This window comes from Bombus fervidus, chromosome 14, assembly GCF_041682495.2.
Source record: "Bombus fervidus isolate BK054 chromosome 14, iyBomFerv1, whole genome shotgun sequence".
In the NCBI taxonomy this organism is placed as follows: Eukaryota; Metazoa; Arthropoda; class Insecta; order Hymenoptera; family Apidae; genus Bombus; species Bombus fervidus.
In genome coordinates this window covers 8,887,303-8,906,848 of record NC_091530.1, presented here as the reverse complement: position 1 = coordinate 8,906,848, position 19,546 = coordinate 8,887,303, and the positions used below count along the sequence as shown (strand labels likewise).

At 38.4% G+C, this 19,546-nt stretch overlaps 1 protein-coding gene and 1 non-coding gene across 3 annotated transcripts in view; both read right to left on the bottom strand.

The window, feature by feature from the left end:
• Nucleotides 1–19,546, bottom strand: part of Rpl32 (ribosomal protein L32) — a 253,542-nt gene that overhangs the window by 103,791 nt on the left and 130,205 nt on the right. The gene's annotated exons all lie outside the window — the stretch shown is intronic.
• On the bottom strand, nt 7,987–8,059 carry Trnav-cac (transfer RNA valine (anticodon CAC)). Its single transcript has one exon. It is a non-coding gene; the product is annotated as a tRNA-Val (tRNA).

Genomic DNA, 19,546 nt, shown 5'->3' with positions numbered 1-19,546 from the left:
AGTGCTCGATCTAAGTTGAACGAGGCACACAGATCGGACGTAAACGTTGAAAAGCGCGAGGGCGTGCAGAGTAGCCGAAGAAGATGGAAGACGCTTGAAGAGGAATCGAGAGCAAGGATTCCATATGGATTGGCACGGAGCAATGAGTGCATCGGGTTAACGGCCGGCCGTGCATCCAGACTGCAGACGTCCAATAAAAATATCTTACGTCGGCCTCACTCTCCTAAACACCGTCTACCCTCATTCATCGCCAAATTATTTTTATTGTTGGATAACCGTTGGGAGCGTTGCTCGTTAGCCAGCGACGCATTCTTCGCGAATTGACGGACGGTCACTTACCGAAAAGCATCTTCGCTGCACCGCCTTAAGCTCTTATTAACCCTTTCGACCCTATGAACGACAAAATCCATTCTCTTCAACTATGTATGTTGTAGTGTGTGTTGCAGGAGTTTACGAACCACTGCAGTCATGAATTCTAGTGTGCGTTTAATGGGCCCCGCGCTCGTATCATTCCGCTATTTTCTTCTTCTAGTTGAATCTTTCTTCGAGTTCTTCTCGATTGAGAAATCGAACGAGCTATCTTGTAATTTAATGAGTTTGGATCAGCGATATCTGCTGGTACTTGGACATATTTCGTTGGTACGTGCACGAACGTACGTGGGCAGAGTTCAATAGTCGAAGTTGAGTTTTATTCTTACACTTCTTGAGCAAAAATAACTTTTATATGTTAAATATGTTTATAACTGTATCCTAATCTTCTCCGAAATTAGAAAATTTGACAATTCAATGGTAAAAGTTGGTTATCGTAGTTAGCCGCGTAGAAGCGTAAGAATCGATGGGGTTGAAAAGTGACAAAGATGATCAATCGACGATGAACAATTAATGGTTTAATTTTTATAAAGGCTGAAAGCATGTCCTACTGCTTTAAACACAACCTGATAATTTATTCACCGTCTCATAATCAAATCTGCTTACAAAAGGTTAATAATAATAATAATAATAATAATAATAATAATAATAAGATTGTGATAGTGTATTTTAAAAGTATACTTTAAAGTTAATTTTAAACGCACGTTGTTTCTCTTTATTTCTTTTCTCGTTATTTCGATCATATATCTTTCACGCGATAAAACCAAAGAAAACATCCATCATCGTGGACGTTAAGTAAATATTTAAGCACTTGTACCATTGAATTGTCACACCCCTTACACAACACAGACGTAGCAAGTGAGAATTACGAGTTAATTGCAATCGCTGGAAGAGTTATAGGTCGTTTTCCATTCGAAAAATTCCGTCTCGGGGTGCCGTCAGATTCGAAGAGGCACGTGAAATTTTAATTTACCGCCGACAGCTCGCGTCCACGTGCTGTTCATGAAACCGCAAATTACTGCGCCGGAATAAATCCGACACGCGTTTTCTTCTTCCAACGGCCGGTTTCCCAACGGCCCCCGGAGGCCGAGATACGCGCACAAGGCGGCTGACAATTTCTCCCGGTGATTTCGAATTCTCGAGCCAAGTAATTTCGTGTCCCGCTGTCACATCACGCCTTCGCGCGAGATTTACGAACACAGGTTGACGCTTGACTCTCTAACCTCAGGTACACGAGGTATATTAAAACACGTCTTAACTTTTTAACATTGGGAATATTTTTTTCCTTTTCTTTTTTTTCTGTGGAACTTTTTAAATAAATCGAAATTCTCCTATTAAAGAAATTTTCGTTTTCTATAGACAAACGTAGAATACAAATGTGAAATCTTTTGACTTTTAAAGGGATAAATTCATCTACCTTTGCAACCGCTACGTCCGGTATATAACCAATTACTACTTTGTCACGCGTTATATTTCTTTATTCTTCGTAATTCCTTTGCTTGAATGTGTAATGGCAACAGGTCTTCATGATCGCGCAGTATAATTTGTAGTCGTCATTGGCGTAATAATAGTTTAATAGTGGTTAATGGTAGCTAATAACGGTATTGATAGATTTGTGAATGGTGCGAGCGGCGAGCAAAATGAAATGAAATTTGGGTATTTTGGTTTTGACGATGGTCTATAGATTATACAGAGTGTTACAAAAGAGGGTTATAAAGATTCTTGGCGGACACTTTTTATTTAGCTATTTTAAGATTCGAATACTGTTATTACGATCGTTTGTAGCAAAGTCATGTTGGAGGTGGGGGTAAATATGGGGGCACAGCGGATTCCAGCTGCCGCAAATCAGCACTCTATCTATTCCGACTATCATTTTGATACATTGTGAGCCGTTTGTCATAAACTTTCATTATTTATCTTGTTTTTCTTTTACCTCCATAACTTTTTTCACACTGCTTTTTACGATTTGTTAAACGAATCCGAAAAAATTCCAAAAAAGGAAGAACGTTAAAGAGCAAAAATGGAAAAAGAAAAATAATAAAAATATGAGTTCGTTATTGGACTAATTCGAAACTATATTATAGTTTGCAACATTTGGTATAAAAGACAAGTAAGAAACGTCGCCTCGGGAAAAGAATGAGAAGATTGGACGACGACATAATAAAAATATCAGTTCGTTATTGAAACGGTCGAAATTATATTCGTTCTACAAACGCACCCTGTACATTTGCCAACCACTTGCGTGCAAACCAGTAATTGAACGATATATTTACATTCTATTTTCACACAAATGGCTTTCTTGAACCCGATGCGTCCAAGAATCTTATCCGAATCACCAAGAGTTCTGCCGGCTCGTTGTTTAAAACGTCATTAGCATAATATCGAAATGAACGGTCCGAATGCATCCGAATAAAGGACGCAGCCCCACCAGATCAGGTAAGATCACCTACGCGACCCTGATCAACGAAAGCAGAGACGCGCGAGTTAAACCTGCCGTTTCACGAGCCATCTGAGCGGAAAAAAGGCCAGGAAATATATGGTACCCCTTCGATACAAAAAGGGCAAGTTTTCTTGTTTTTCGAGGTTACTCGAGAAGGCCTCGGTATCGAGTTTACATAGTTCACGTTGTACTTTTCTATTTCAAAACGACTATACTTTTTAGGACAGTAATTTTTAAATTTTAGTTACTCTGTCAATCAAACTTACACCAAAACTCCTTTCATTTGCTTTTTGAGTTAAATACGAATCTACGTTAAGAACTATCCTTTTGTTGTCTGTCGTTGCTGCATGTTTCAACGAGTACCTAAAACTCTGCATCTATCGAAGTAACAACGAGGGAGCTTTTATGGCCTGTTGTTGCCGCGTGTTACAAGACATTTCCAACGAATATCGACTTGTACGAACGTTTCGTCCACGTTGAAGCAACGTAATCGGAGGAATATTTTTTTGCTTTGTCTCCATTTTAAAACGACGTCTGTTCCTAGCGACGAGTACACGCCGGACAAACATTTGTTCCGTCGCGATGTGTTCTTACGCGTCTCTTACTTTTCTTTATTTTCACTGCTCCGAGCTAAAGCATGCAACAAGTAGCAATTTCTGTTACTGGTGATAAAAACGCGAAGACGACGTACACGGAAGAATATTCGTACATCAACCAGCAACGTTTCAACCAGAAACACGGAACACCGACAGAAAGTTTCTGGTTGTTGCTTGAGCGAGGACGCAGCTTAACTCTCACAACGACATAGGAGTTGGCAAAGAGTGCCGCGCTTTTGCGGTCCGATTGTTTTCCCACTCGGTTGATCCTGCAGGAGGCGCAGGTATAGCTCGCGCGTCCCTGAATCGAGTCAGCCCGGTCGCGTGGGTGATTTGGGGCAGTTGGTGGGGATAACTGTCGGTTGTTTAGCCAGGAGTGGTGGTAGAAACAGGGCGGGGACGGGAGACGGTGAACCGTGGCACGAACAGACGGACGTACGGGGTACCGATAGGGATGCACCGACCTTGGAGGGATTTTTGCGTCTACCGTCGTACGTTCACCCCGTCAGCAGCGGAGCGAACGTACTCGCGCGCGTTCAGAAACGCGACTCCCTCTTTCTCGGCCTCTTTGTCTCCCCCTTCGCTTCCCCGGCCCTTCCGCCCCTCTCCATACTTCTGTACCAGGCCCTTTTTTTCTACAGTCTTCGTTCCAGGCTTACTCGAGGCTGAAACTCGCCGGGAATCGGCCGCCTCACCCTCGAAGCCCTCTCCAAGCGACGCTCCAGGGGCGGAATTTTTGCGCCGCCGTCTGCGACAGCACAGACAATAGACCGATGCTTGCTTCTCCAGTTGAAAGAGTTCCGTGAGATTCGTTTTGGAACAAGTTTCCGAAATCTTCTGCTGGTTCCTCTTTGCATGTTCTTGCACTTGGAGCACATAGCGGTTTTTCAGAGATGATTTTGTATTGATAGGAGGCTGTATGAAGTTGTTCGGATAGGTTCCCTATTGTTCTCTTTTGTGTAGGATACGCGAGTCGCTCGGAATCCGTATTGATTAATTTGGTAAGTTGGAAAGTAGGAAGAGGACTTACCTTGAAATTTACTATTATTTGCAGTAAATAGACTTCTGAGAATGTTGCGTTCGATAGAGCGTATATTATTTGGTGGAAAGTAAAGCTTACCTGTACCATAAATTTTTCTTTACGAAATCGATAAATATCACAAGTTAAAGGTAATCTTTATAATTCCATTGAAATTCCCACTCTAAATTCTAACTCCGTTAAAGTTTACGTTAAATATCTCGTAATTTCTATACAAGTCTCTAGATTCGATAAAAATTTTCTCGATCTAATCGATCGTGTCTCGATACGGTGCTAATGAAATTCCGAGATCTTTCATATCCTTCACACACGACATGGATATTATACAAGTCTTTTTTATGGTAAATGTTCCTTTCATCAGCCACTGTATGTAAACTCAATTAAATACCTCGCTAATTACACCGATTTCCTAATTCGAAAATAATTCTAATATATTTCTAGCGTATTAAACCATTTTTATTCGATCAAAATTTCCTTGTCAACGTACTTTTCCTATTCCGTTAGAGTCAGAGGTGGCACGCGGTGACTACGAGCCAGCCCTGGCGAGTCGATGCATCCCACAGATTAGGCTGCACGTACGCAACATGCACGCGCGTGGCGTGTGCCTAATAGTGCGTGCATCGCTCTCTGCACGTAGTGGAGGTCGTGACCTTGGTGGTAGCCATGAAAGGATCGGTACTTGAGACCAGCCGATTTACGCGGTCACGAGACAAGAGATAGGGAAACTCGATAAACGCCGCTGCGTTTAATTAAGGATGCTTTCCACGTAGTCCCCGTATCAACCTCTGTCCCTCTTTCTCTTTCTGTGTCTCGTGAAACGGAACGATACATTCTGTTTCTCGTCAGTTACCGTCTTCTACGTAGGAAGTTTCCGTTCTTGCCTGAAACGACAATAATAATTCTGTACGCGAACGCGTCTTCCGAAACTCAAGAGAGAAACGCAGAGGACTCGATGTCTTTCGTGTAAGATTTTACGTTTTCGTTTGTCAAATAATCTGATTTCGTAAATCTGTCTCCTTTTTTATAGTTGGAGTTTTTGAAGTTGTGATATGATTATCAGAAGCTTCTAAAGCGTTTATACGGTTGGGAACAATAACTACGTACGTATATGTACGTGACTCTAAACAGTTTCTAAATTAATTGGTATCAAGCAGGCGATATTATACACGTACACTGAATTCCATAAAATTTCATAAAGTTCCATAGAATTAAAGGATCGCTCGATCTTTCGTCGAAGTTGCTTTTTTCCTTTTTAAACTTGACAAAGGCGAAGTCCGCGTTTATAATGATCTCTAGAAAATTGATCGATCGGATCTAATACAACATTTGTCGAATGTTTCGCCGATATATTGAAACCAATTTAGGAGATATATCCTGTAGAAGATACGTTTACGTTATCAAAAAGAAACATTCATTGCGTTCATCGTACACCATCGTTGATCGAGACGGAGAACATTTATCTTGAAAATCCTGAGTGAAAGGGATGACCTAGTGACCTTGTTGAAGATCGTGCGCCACTGATTCTAGAGGTTGAACTTAATTAGTGCGAGAAGCTCGGCGACCATTGTCGTTCAATTAATTGCCCGTCGCGTCGGTCAGGTCAGATAAGCCCACGGGTATATACCCCCCAAGAGCTTCGAATCGCTTCATAATCGTCCGGCACGCGATAGGGAACGACGAACGGATGAAGGTTCTGTCGATTAAGAAAAACGAGATTGCTTCGAGAGTTGGCTATTTTCAGTTTGCGAATAACGTTCACGCAATGGGCTCGATCTATGGGATCGCTGTTCGTCTTTGTCGTTGAAATTTTCGTTAATCAAAATTCTACTGCATACTACATACTACATAATAAAAATAAAAATTGGTTAAGAAACAGACCAGTTCAATTTTATGTTATATTTTTCAGAATATTTTGTACGCTTAAGTAATTGTAGAACTCGAATGAAATATTTTTTAACCTTTTCAATATTCTTGTTATCAAGGATTTTGGTACTGAATATTCTTCATTATTGTACTTACTGTTATTATTAAAGTTGTTATTATATAGTTTTTGCGATCTCAGAGCATTGAGTTTCTTTTGTAAGATAATGGTAGATCAATAAATGTAATATTCTATTATTACATATTTTTTAAAGATCAATCATTTTGACTGGCTTTAGTAGAGATAGCTACGTCTCAAATGCAGGTAGTTCTAGTGTTAATTTAAATTTGTAGTGTACAGCCTTCGTTTGTATCAACTTTTGATATTTTCACGTAATTCGTATTTTCTCTAAACTTAACCCAGATACGTCTATCATTCTGTCAAATGGATGACTGATAGGTAGTAACATATTTGCCAATTTTTGTAGTAGTATATAAAAACGCATTGTATAAAGAGAGTTTAACAAAATTAACCTATTTTCTCTGCATCGAATACACATTATACGAAACCTATTTGTTTGAAACGTGAAAGATTATAACAGTTAGTTTACAAACTTTTAAATATAAACTTATCAGATGTAAATATCGTTGCTGTGTGTAATAACAATCATAGTGATTCGTATTACTGTTTCCTGCGTCAGTCTTGCTGTTGCTAAAATCCAGTCACGAAACAAAGGGTTGAAGATTCACGTCTCGAGATACGTATTCGTCGATTGAAATTGAGGCTGCGGTCCATACATAAGAAAGCAACGACATTTAACTGGCAATTAATAGAGGAACGAAGAGAGCGAGAAGGACAAAGATTAAAAAAAGAAAGGACAGAGGAGAAAAAAAGAGAAAACTGGCCGTGTGAGAACGAGATGGCACGACCTCGAAGGGCGCGGTCGAGTTCAGGCTAGACTGAAGCTGCCCTTGTGCCTAACCGACCTTGAGACAGCCCGTTTTGCCATAGCCTGACTCCACCGGCCCCATACCACGAACGCATCCTCCGCTCGTAACACAAAGAACTGTCCTCATCGCTGGGAATCACCTCCATGCCCTACGTGGAATTTTGCAAATGGAATCTCGCCGTTTTGGGAACATCGTCCACGAGTATCTTTCAAACAGGTGTTCAGCGTCCACCGGATTCTCGCTCTTCTTTTTTCTCTCTTCTCAATGTTTCGCTCGGTGTTACTCGTTCAGACAAACGATGCGATGTCAGGGCGTGCATCGGTCGAATTGTTAATCTTTACATATTTCGAAGTTTCATTCATTCAACGGTTGTTACATCGGAGCCGAATATATTGGTCAGAAGTTGGAGAAACTCGAAGGTATTGTACACACGGTGGATTCGTTAGTTTCTTAGAATTGACGTATTTTCAAGTTGCATTCGTTTGAGAGTACTTATATCGCAATTGAAGACAATGATCGAAAATTGAAAGAAGCTTGATGTCTGATCCTTCATTTTTTAATTATTAGTGTTCTCGTAAAATAAATGTAAGATTCCATGGTGTAACTAAATAATCTAGGACACATATGTCGAACTTTTACTTTGAAAACCCTTGTCCTCTTGGTAGTTGCACGATCATCGACTGTTTTAACTTTTCGATTGTCGATAAATGAAAAAAAAAAGGGTGCAATTATGTTTCCGCCCGGGATCGAACCGGGGACCTTGTGCGTGTGAAACACATGTGATAACCACTACACCACGGAAACGTTGATAACAACCCCCTTATGTTCGATTAACAACCCCAATTCTTACCTCGATATGTTAAAGACAATTAAAACATTATATTTGTCGCAGCTTGAGCGATAAAAGAGACAAGAAGAATTTTGACGTAAACGTTGCTTATTCAACAGAGTGAAATATCTTCCTTAAATGTTTTTTAATACATAATTTAAAATACTTTACGTAAAGTACGATATATCGTACTGATATAAAGCAAAAAAGAAGAGGACATAGATGCAAACAATTTGATTCTATTCTTCAATTGTTTGAATAATTTCTATGCAATATTATTATATTTACAAGCATTTTCTCATTTTTCGTTATAAATTATTTAATTATATCGTTAATTATATCCTATGCGTCGTATCGAAATATCCTCTTTACGAGAGCCAGTTTGTATCGAACATTGTTTGGTAGTATTCTGTGAAGAAGACAGACGAACAACTGGTAAAACACAAAATCAGCCGTACCGTGTAAACAAGGTCAGTTAGGACAAACGTGTATATAAACATTTTTTTATTGTTTCTGCGTACTGACCTCCAAAATTCTTATATAACACGTGGAGTTTTTCCGATATCAAATATTCCACTCATTCTCAGTCGTTCTTTGATTATTTTCAGTATTTATAACTTTCATCAATCTTTAAATTCCATGTCCGATAATTTTGCGCAAATGCATAAACGTAATAAAATATTAGAAATTTTCTTGCACTCGCTGATCCCGCAAATATTTTTAGTACCGTTTGAACCATTCTTTAACTAATATGACTTTACAGTCGTATTAATAGTAGTAACGTTACGTCAATGATTCTAATAACGAATGTCAAACAGTCAGTAATACAGATTTGCAAACAATGAAATAAAAGAGCACGATCATAAACTTCGAATATCGTACAATTGTAGAAATAGATGGTAAAAATTGTAGGATCTTGGTGAATGAAGAAACAACGGCGAAACTAATATCGAACGAATCTTTGAAATTCTTTTTCACAATCTCAAGAAACAGGCTAAAGAACGAGAATTCGATAAAATTAGAAATTGATCGAAGAAAATGAAACGTTGTGACTATACCTGCGCATATCGATCGTAAAACTTTCTGCGATGGTTTCGCGAGAGGGAGGGATTTGGTAGATCCTGCGGACGTAGTTTCACGGAAAACGCAAGAATTCGTATACATAAATAGAACTGACCTGCGCTACCAGGTCCAACGCGTGCTCCTTTGTCCGTACCGAGCTCGTTTCTGAGAACTCTTGGTCGCTGTTTCTCTTTGGAATATTGATCGATCGTCCTCCTCGACGTTTAGAATCAACGTGATGTACGCGAAAATCGCATTCTCGTGCCATTATACTGTACGTCACAGATCCTTTTACGTTTCAACCACGTGAAACCGATTTCCCCTCGAACGCTCTTTGCATTTTCCGAACGTTGCGCCTGAAACTCCGCGATTTCAGGTAATGGATCGACCTCTTCTCGCGTCCTTTCTTTCTCACCTTTCCACGCTTTTGTTCCATTCAACAAGGAACCCACTTTAGAGTGGAATTTCTCTCACTGATTGAATAAAAGCTACAGCAGCTCGCGAAAGTATTTCGCCACTTACCACGTCTCAAAGTGTTCCGTATGGCGCGTGTAATATATTCGCAAAAGGTTTCTACGAGCGTTTCAATACTTTTGTAAGCTACTGTACGCGTCGCGTCGTCTTTGTCGAGCGAAACGCGAAAATGTGGAGGCGATTGTCGACCCGTGAATATGCCAGTACGAATCATGCTACTAGCTTGAATTGTTGATACAGGGTGGATTTAGGGAAATTTTATTTTGGAACGAAGATGGAAAGTAACGATTTGAAACAGCTAAATTGTTTTACTGATTTTGTTATAGAAATAGAACAACGTTGGTTCGTGTTTAAATGCTTTCGACAGCTTTATTGGAGGAACGTGTTCTAAATGATTTTTTTTTTATTTTAGTTCACTTCTCTTAAACGAAACAACAGATTCGATCTTTTGAGAATTTTGCTACAGAGACAGAAGTTCGTAAGTAAGAATTGCGGACATTTTTTAATATTATACGTCAAGATCGATTCTTTCGATGAACGATTAAATTATTATATTACAACAATAGGTAATTTTTACTTATAAATAACGCGTCTTCAACACATTTTCCTTATTATATACATTTCTATTATTAATACGATTGACATAATAGTATCAGAGATTATTTGAGAAATTATTTTGGGAAGTTTGCTTCGGCTATTTGTTTTCAATAATGTGCACGTTTCGCAACGAGCTTTGCAAACAATCTTTCCTAGAATCGATAAAGGAATTAGGTCTATCGGTGTATTAAATGTAAAAAGTAATTTTCACACCTGAGGATCATTCAAAATGATATCCTTATCTTCACATTAATTCATTTTAATTCGTAACGATACTTGTCCGACGATGAGAATTCCATTCGTGTACGATAATGAACAAAGCTACGATAGGAAAGAAATATATGCAATAATACATGAATTTACGGCAAGATTTCATGAAAATAATATATGCAAATATTTCGTTGCATATATAACGAGGAGAAACATCAGTTTCAATTGACTGCTTGGAATCTGCGCTGAAATTATGTGATTGAAATAACCGTAATACATTTGTAGAATCAAGTGGATGTCATGAATAATATTCCAATTAATACACCAATGCAATAACAGAATCTTAATTTAGATTAATTTTATATACATATCTCATTTCTACGATAAAACTGGTCAAATTCAACTTATCTCTTATTTTATTAGAAAAAATTAACCAACACAAAAGATGTCTTTTTTAAATAATCCCATTAATTTGTTTCAAATACAGTCTACCCACGATTAATCACTGAACGATCTCCGAGTTATAGTTCTTCTGTAAAATACTCTAAACTCGCTACAACGAGAAATGACCAAGTAGAATAAGACGAGCTGGTTTCAGACTGGTACGGATAATGTCAGCCTTGCAAAACGATGTCGATTTTAGCATAATCGAGAGAGATCTGCGTGAAATGAAAAGCTGCGCGAGTAAGGTTGACGATCTTGCAATAATAGAAAGCTACGATTCCGTTGGTTGGTTAAATGCGCTGCTTGTGCACCGTGTCTCAACATGGTCGCTCGGCGAAACTTTTACTTTTACTACGGAGAAAGTGCATCGCTGCTGCAACTCTCGCGATTCCGCCTAGAACGCGTAATTCGCTCTTGTCTCGAGATCGCAAAACGAAAATGTATTTTCTTTCGTTGCTTTCATCTTCGCGATGCCGAGGTTGTTTCGATCGACAAAAAATCCACGCGCGATTAAAACGACGCGTGATTCCTTAATCACCAGTTCCTTTTTTTTTTTTTTTGAATGAGTAATATCGACATACTCGCAAGATAAATGTAAAGTAAAAGCGTGGTGTTTAATTTTGTTTGTCTGCATTTCGAAGAAACCGGTGTCGATTTGATAGATAATGGATTTATGACTGTAGATGGAAAATATTTGGCACGATTCGTTGAAGTTTTCTAAAAGGACAACGTCTATCCGTTCGTACGATACAAACCGAAGCGTGCAGCTTCGTTTCGTAGAAAGTATAAATATATTTGTAATAAATTTACAAGTTTCACCGGCGTGCGAAATTTGTACAACTTTAAAGAATTCTTACGCTCCTACTCCACTGTAAGAGCACATCCATCTATCGAGTTTCAAAGAAAGACATTAAATTGAAAAAGTTGTAGCTTCGTAAACGGAGACTGCAGTCGAGTAATCATAATTGGGAAAAGTCACTAAACAGTATAATTAGCTTGAAATCCTCATCAGATACATCTACTTATGCTCGCCTTCAACTTTCTAGCCACGGGCGATTCTATGTCTTGTTTGTATCTTCTATATTTTGTTCTATATCTTGTTTTATATCGTAAGAAATGCAATACAAAAACCGCATTCTGACGATAGCATGATCGATCGAAATTAACGCAGTAATTAATTAAGTAAACAATTTCGGTTTCGTCCACGGTTAATAATTAATATTTCCGTAATTGATGTAAAATTCACCTGTCACAGAGAACAGAACGTTATATGAAAAGTCGAAACGTTCCACGCTAGATCGACGTTACATACGTAGATCGATGCCGATAAAATTCTCGTTCGAGTGGCCTGTTAATCGACGTTCATCGTTCTCGAGTCAGTTGTCGGTCCGACGTTAATGAGCCCCGTACTCGTTGCTCGCCGCATTGTGCTTTTCCCATTTAAGGGCTGACACACTTTCCGCGAGCCACGATCGCGAGAAACCGTGCAATTCCACGCCGGTTCATTTCATTTCCTGGTTGGAGCAACGATCTGGCCGGTCGTTAGCCGCGGCACGTTGCACCGTACCGTACACGCTATTGCACATTGCATCGTCCGATTGTCTGGCCCAGCGATCACGCCGAAACGTAGGAAAGCCGCGAGCCGAGACAGTCGTTCGTCTCGTAACCAACCCAATTTTTACGTAGAAAGGGGGACCCCGTGAACATTTCCTTGTCTCGAACACGCCGTTCGAGTAACAGGTTGTCGTAACACGTGAAATGTCTTCTATCGTGGCATAAACTGGCTCGATTTATGGCTCGGTGTGTTTGCTCTTTCAATCGACGATTTTTCTCGAGACAGCGAAGTCGTGGTCGGAGTTGGAGATCGAAGAGAATTTCTGATCACTGGAGTCGGGGCCGAAGTTGGGAACAAATAGTCGATATCGATATCGATAGTTGTACAACTGGAAAAATATAAATTTTGCCGGAAAGATCTTTTTAAAATCTACGGAGAAATCTTCGCGACTCGTTTCGACGACATCGTAAGGCAAGACATGCCACGACTCGCGAAAATGGTACAAACTTCCATCTGTAGCGTCACGAGACCACAGAAGCTGAGCCAGTGTCGTTGCAAAACTAAGGCCAATTTGATAGAGGCAGAAGTAATAATTTTGCCATCTGACGTCAAGCTGATGGAATTATAAATCGCACAACCTTCTGCATGATAAAGATACATAAAGAAACATAACGTAATTCTTCTGTCCGATAGAAGCAAATTCGACAGCTTTTGTTGGAACGAAACTATTTATATATTAAAAATACTACATTTTTATCAAATTGCAAAAGCACAAAATATGGGTAACTCTCGTACAAAAAGACAGTTACATTTCCATGATATCTCGCGCGGCACGAAACTGCATTTTAAATATCAAACTTCGTCGTTTTTCGTATTACAGAGAGAAACTGCTGAATTCTGAAGCACGTCAGGGCGCTTTCATAGTTTTGTAGTTTGTTTCGCAGGCGCGCAAGTGTTACAATTGTAGCGATACATCTTTAATGAATAAAGAGTGTTGAGAATTGTGGATCTTAATTGCTGAAATAAAAGTAAAGGAACACTAAGGTTACACTTAGAACTCATATTAAAATAGTTTTAGATTTATTAAATAAACGATTTCCAGGATCTTCGTCGATATACATTTGCACGTGTCTCAGCACTCTCTTTGTCTCATACCACACAGCCAACGGAACAGTTACATTCGTCTGTTTCTCGAGACATTGCGCACACATATACTTTCACACATTCATATTCACATATGTGTGTCGCTACTACGCGGCCAATCTAGTCTAGCACAGAAAATTTGTTCACCCTTTCCACCCTTTTCATTCTTTGTACGTCGATGTCATCATCACGATGATAAATTTTGCCTTTTATGGTGCTTAAGTTAGTATTAGTACGTAAACATACATATAAAGAGTACGTTAACAATCTATAATAAATGGAGTTGAACTGGGTGGCGGTGATAAAGAGAAAGAGAAATCGGAGTTGGTGTTGAAGTGGGAAATTTTGATTATCGACTCCGCAACCCTGGTTTTTTTTTTAGAAAAGCTTCAAAGGTGTCAAATATTATTCATGTGGAATTTTTAGGGTAGAAATTTGGTTGGCAATGATTTATGGGCGGTTTGACAAATGTGAGAAGCTTTAAAATATGGATGAGAAATCGAGAGCAGAGATAGAGGCTTTGAAGAAGAATGAAATGGAAATAATCTCGAGTGGTTGCTTCTTGTGCGTAAATAGAGAAATATTCTGCGAAATTATTGAATTTAGATCGAAAGTTGTCCTTTAATCACGAAAAATACAAGGAGATTCAAAAGTCATGGTACAATGGTAATAAAGAATCACGCGGAAATAATTCTTGTATAGTTCGCCTTCGAATATAATTAAAGGGAAAGTGTATAAGATTTTTCGATCGAAAGTCTGGAAAGGAGGAAGCAAAACCGAAGATTTATGAAATTCAAATGTTATTGTTTCTAACTTCTTAAAATTTATGAAAATTTATGAAACGCTTGAAGAAGAAGGTGTTAATCGAGTGTGTATTCATTTCAAAACTAACTCTATATAAATTTAGAATGCAACATAGAATATCGGTGTTTACGTTTTCCATAAAATTATCAGAACATAGAGGAAAATAATTTATAACATCAAACCTAGGAAGCACAACGAGCATTATACGAATCGAGGTAATCTCAAAGTTATGCTATCGTAATGCTGTAATCAAAAACGGTAAGAATCTTCCTGTTACTCAACACCGGTTATTTTTCTGCCAGTAGGGAAAAAGTAGCATCGCAACACACTCTTATGTGCAACAGTAAAATATTAATAAATTTTCTACTGTCACGAACATTTTATATCAAATTATAAGCTAGCACGATGTACAGCACTACGAGATATTTCCATAAAAAATTCGTTCTCAAAAGACAGGAAAAACTTTCACTCGCGTCTGCTTGATCCGTGGGATCGGAATCGAAAGCAGCATATGTAACAGTGTGGAACTATTCGCGGCTGGTCATTTCATACACCACAGCTGTTTACTATATAATAATAGAAGAAGTGTAGGAAAACACGGAAATTCTAATAAGAAGCAGACTCTCGGCCATTGAATAGCTCCAACTTTCATATTTTCATCGAACTAATTGCGCAGAGTGGTTCTGAAATTGCGATACGATCGTGAAAGACACCAATTAATCCGTAAAACGTAAAAAGAGAATCGAAAATACAGAAATGCAAGATTTTTTTAACGACGCTTGGTTTTTCGAAAGAAACGAACTTACAAATTTGTCGAAATCTGGATTTTTAAATTCCACTTTCTCCAAAACGAGATCTCAAAGCCTCAGCCTACTTCTCTGTCATATTTGGAAATTAACCAAAGTCGAGTATATATTTTAGAAATTTTCAATTCTCTCAAAAACGAACAATCATAAAGATAGAAAAGATATTATCCTATATTTGTTTGATTTATTTTTACGCGAAAAATTATCGTGTTTTTCGAAATCGCTCTGCATAGCAAAAACCATACAAAAATTATAATTTTTTTGTTCGCAAAAGAATTGAAATTTTCGTAGAGGAGACGAGATCAGCAGAAGATCGGCACATTCACAAATTGCGAGCGTGACTCGTAAAAAAAATGGAATGACCCAATTGCTCGCACGCTCACGGTGGAAAGTAGAACGAATGGCAGAACTTTCGGTTTCGCTGGTGTTGTCTTTCACTCGGTAACCTCCATTCGAACATGGTCGGTTTCGCGCGTTCCTTTCTGACAGATCTAACGCGGACATCGAAACTTTCGTTGGCATTGTTGCGATTTTCACCTGAAATCTCATCGAACCGACGAATCAGAACGAGAGAACAAAAGCATCGAGGAAGGAAACTTTCGTCTCGACACAGTCGATTATTAGATATTGTTTTCCCGAGATTCAACACTTTCACAGCCTGATATCGGTATCGCACGTTTGTCAAAATCGAGGCCTTCCGGGTGTAAGTTGAATCTTCTTTGAAAAGAAATATTCCAGCTACTACATAGCTCGAGATATTTCTATTTTGCCTACATCCTATTACGATATTTCTTACAAAAGAATACTTCAAGAATTTCTCTATTATATACAACTTTCTGTTTTTATATTTTATATACAATTTTTATGAAATAGCTTTATGTTTTAACTTCTTCAAAGTGTGATAATTGACTCAGATTATCAAGGATACAATTAATTATCCAAAATGAAGATTGTAATAAATACAGTGGAAGCTTGTAAAAATTGTTTTTAAGGAAAATTGATGGGTAAACTTAAAATTCTAAAAGAAATTAAAAAATAAGCCAATTAATTAAACTAAAAACGATTGTAAGTCAAATCACATAAACCGTTAAGTGGAAACTTCGTGTATATTCTCTTTTACAAAATTCCTCGTAAAGTATCTATTTTTTTTTCTAAAGATAGAAGTTCTCCAGAGGCAAATTGCAAACCTTCTCGTGATAACGGCAAGCAAATATGGTATTAGTTGATTGAAAAAACACGATGCTAGTCAAATACAGCGATACAAATGGCAATTATAACACGTGGACAGCTGTAAATACCGTTTCGATTCGCGGGGAATTAAACACGCGACAAAGAGTTTTAACCGCGAACCTTACCTTGGGCATGAATTCCTCGCGCAAACGTGATCATAAAATTTCGCGTTAAATTACATAGGTTAATGCACACGTCGAACATTACAACGTGTCACACGAATCCCGAGAAATCGATTCGCGTGTGATATCGTTTGCCGTTCGCCTGATTTCGTCGCGCTCGTAAAACAAGTACTCGTTACCGGCGTCCGTCGCGATAACTTTCTTCTGTTTCATCGACAAGAACACCTTATCGAAGCTTCTTCTTCGCTTCTCTAAGGATGTACTCGTTAAGAATACGGAGATGATCGTTTTTAGTGTATTTCGAATTCTTCGATTTTATCTAAAAATATACGTTAAAATACACAGCATTCAATTATACGCGTGACATATATCTGTAAATTTGAGAGCAGAGATCAGAGAGCACAACATCCAACAAATGATAAAACTTGGGAAAAGGGAATTATCAAATTAAATTGCAAATTTTTAAATTTAAATTACACGTAACATCCGACTAACATTTATACTTTTGAAACCAGAGAAGAAATAAGAAGACCTAGCACACATGCTACAAAGCCTCGAGGAATTCCTAGACTAAATTCATAGTCATCATTTATTTGAAACGTGTAATATCCACTTGACGTATGCATAAACTTGAAAACAGAAATATAGAAGAACACTTTCCATAGACCCATGAAACCGCAAAACCTGGAAAAAAGAGACTGATCGAACTAAAGCGTTAAAGAGATAAATAAACTCTCTCCGAGGCGCGATACAAATCACGTCTATTATTTAGCTTGCCGGGACAGAGGCCTATAAACAACGGTTTGATTTCACCCTGCGCAAAAGAGACTGGTTACAATAAAGTAGAACTCGTTACAAGCCTCGTTCGAGCGGAGAAAGTTAACCGGTGGCCGCCTCATCTTCCTGGATCGAGCACTTGGTGTCGTTGATCCACGACTCGCTGGCGTTGTTCGACCGAAGAAAAGTAAGAGTATATGCATGGAAGAAAGCGCACGAGTCACGACGAAGACGTCGTCGACGACGATCACCGTCTCTCGATCCAGTGGCATCTGCGATGCATTTACAAAGGCAAAAGGGAAGGTGTTGCAATTCCAACGTGGTTCGCTTTGCCTCGATAGAAGTCGAGTAATCGAGGCGTGGGTGACCTATTGACCCGAGCTAACCGAGAGAGAGTGGCCTGTGAAACTGACTAAGCTCTCTAGACGATCCTCATCTTCCTGGATCTCGACCAGGCAATGTCTTTCCAGACAGTGAAATTTCTTTTTTATAAAGTGAAACGATCTCGGTTTACGGACGATCCAACGATTATTATCGGCTTGCTATTATTGATTTTAATGGGGGCAACTGGTGGATAGCTTTCTTTACAGTTTTACAGTTTACAGGTCTCTAATGATAAATCGTCGCGATTGTCGATTTTAATGAGAATGATCGATGTTTTTAGAATTTGAAAGTTTCAAGATTTGAAATAGTGGAATTGTTTTTGAGATTAGCGAGAAATTAATCGACAGTTGTTGATTGATTTCAAGCCTTTCTTTCTTAGTTTATCGAGTCAAACTGGATATCGGAATTTGGCTTCAGTTACTCGATTATGAGATTATTAAATTTTATTTGTTTCGAAAATATAGAAAACGTAATCGGTGTGTTACGTCGCAAAATTTAGTCATATAAAATTTCTTCTTCCGTTTCCTAGGATTTTACATAAGAATAAAATCGTAAAACGAGAAGAACAGATATTACATAGAAATTTCATTCATAGAAATAAGAGAATAATGAAAATTGATACGCTTATCTAATCAATTTCCCTTTCTGCAAAATTTCCAATGTCAGCCTATCCTACCTTTTAATCAACATAGCGTTCTATGTAGATCGAATGTTATCGGTTCCGTTTTATTAACGTGGCAGATGTTTATCAAAACGGAGGAAGAAAAACGGCTATTACGATAGATTCGAGGGCCACGAGAAAACACGAGCAAATCGGCGAATATGCTTGCTGAATAATCGATTCGAAATGAATCACGAGGCAATTTCGAGGAATAATTGCTGGCCAGTTAATCGCGTCAAGGTTCCCGGCAGCTGCAAATATGCACAAGGCCATGATACGCGAGTTACAATTCTTATCAATTCTACGCACGGCAAGGTCGTCCATTTATTATCAACGACTATATATTCCCTGGCCCCTCCACCTGGAAATGCCTTTACGTTCGGAAAACGAAAATACATTTGTCGTCTGATAAGTAACGCGAATTTTGTGTACACTAAGTATATTGGTTCTACCAAGATCGGTATTTATTGCGGTACTACAATTGCCACTGGTAATTCATAACGACAGAAAATGATCGCAAAAGCGTAAAGAAGAAAGATAATCTAAAAAGTCAATATGGAAATTCGTTCGTGTTTAATATTTTATAGACGATGAGAATTCGTGGAAAACTTTTGCCAAATCTATTTCCAATTTCTAGTACAGATGTTTGTTTATTCATAAAGAGTTGATATATTTTTAAAAGAATATATTATGCACTACAATTAGACGTAATTATCGTTCCGGTGTTTGACAACTTGGCTAAAGTATAGTATTGCATATGTTCAAGTATTTAAACAACGTTTCACTTAAAATAGCTGGATCGTTAGAAAACGAAGAAAAGCAGAAAACTTGAGGAAGGGTCGGGGAAACCTTCGATAGTAATATAAATAGCTTGGAACACATACTAACAGTACGAGAGAGAGAGAGAGATATTACAATAATAAATGGAAGAACTTTGGCAACCAAATTAGCATTCCATGGATTGATGAGCAAAGCAACAGGTTAGTAGTACAATTATAAATTATCATCCTATTTAATAAATTACGCGTAGTACGTTTTACAATTGATCGCTCCACGCTTGTAAAGTGTTTCAAAATTTGGAAAGGAAATATGCGAAGCTACACGAACGTGAAGATAAAGCAGAAGAACGACAGAGTTAAAGTTCCTTCGGAACGTTATGTAGCAACAACTTTCTCTTTCTTTTTCAAAATCGA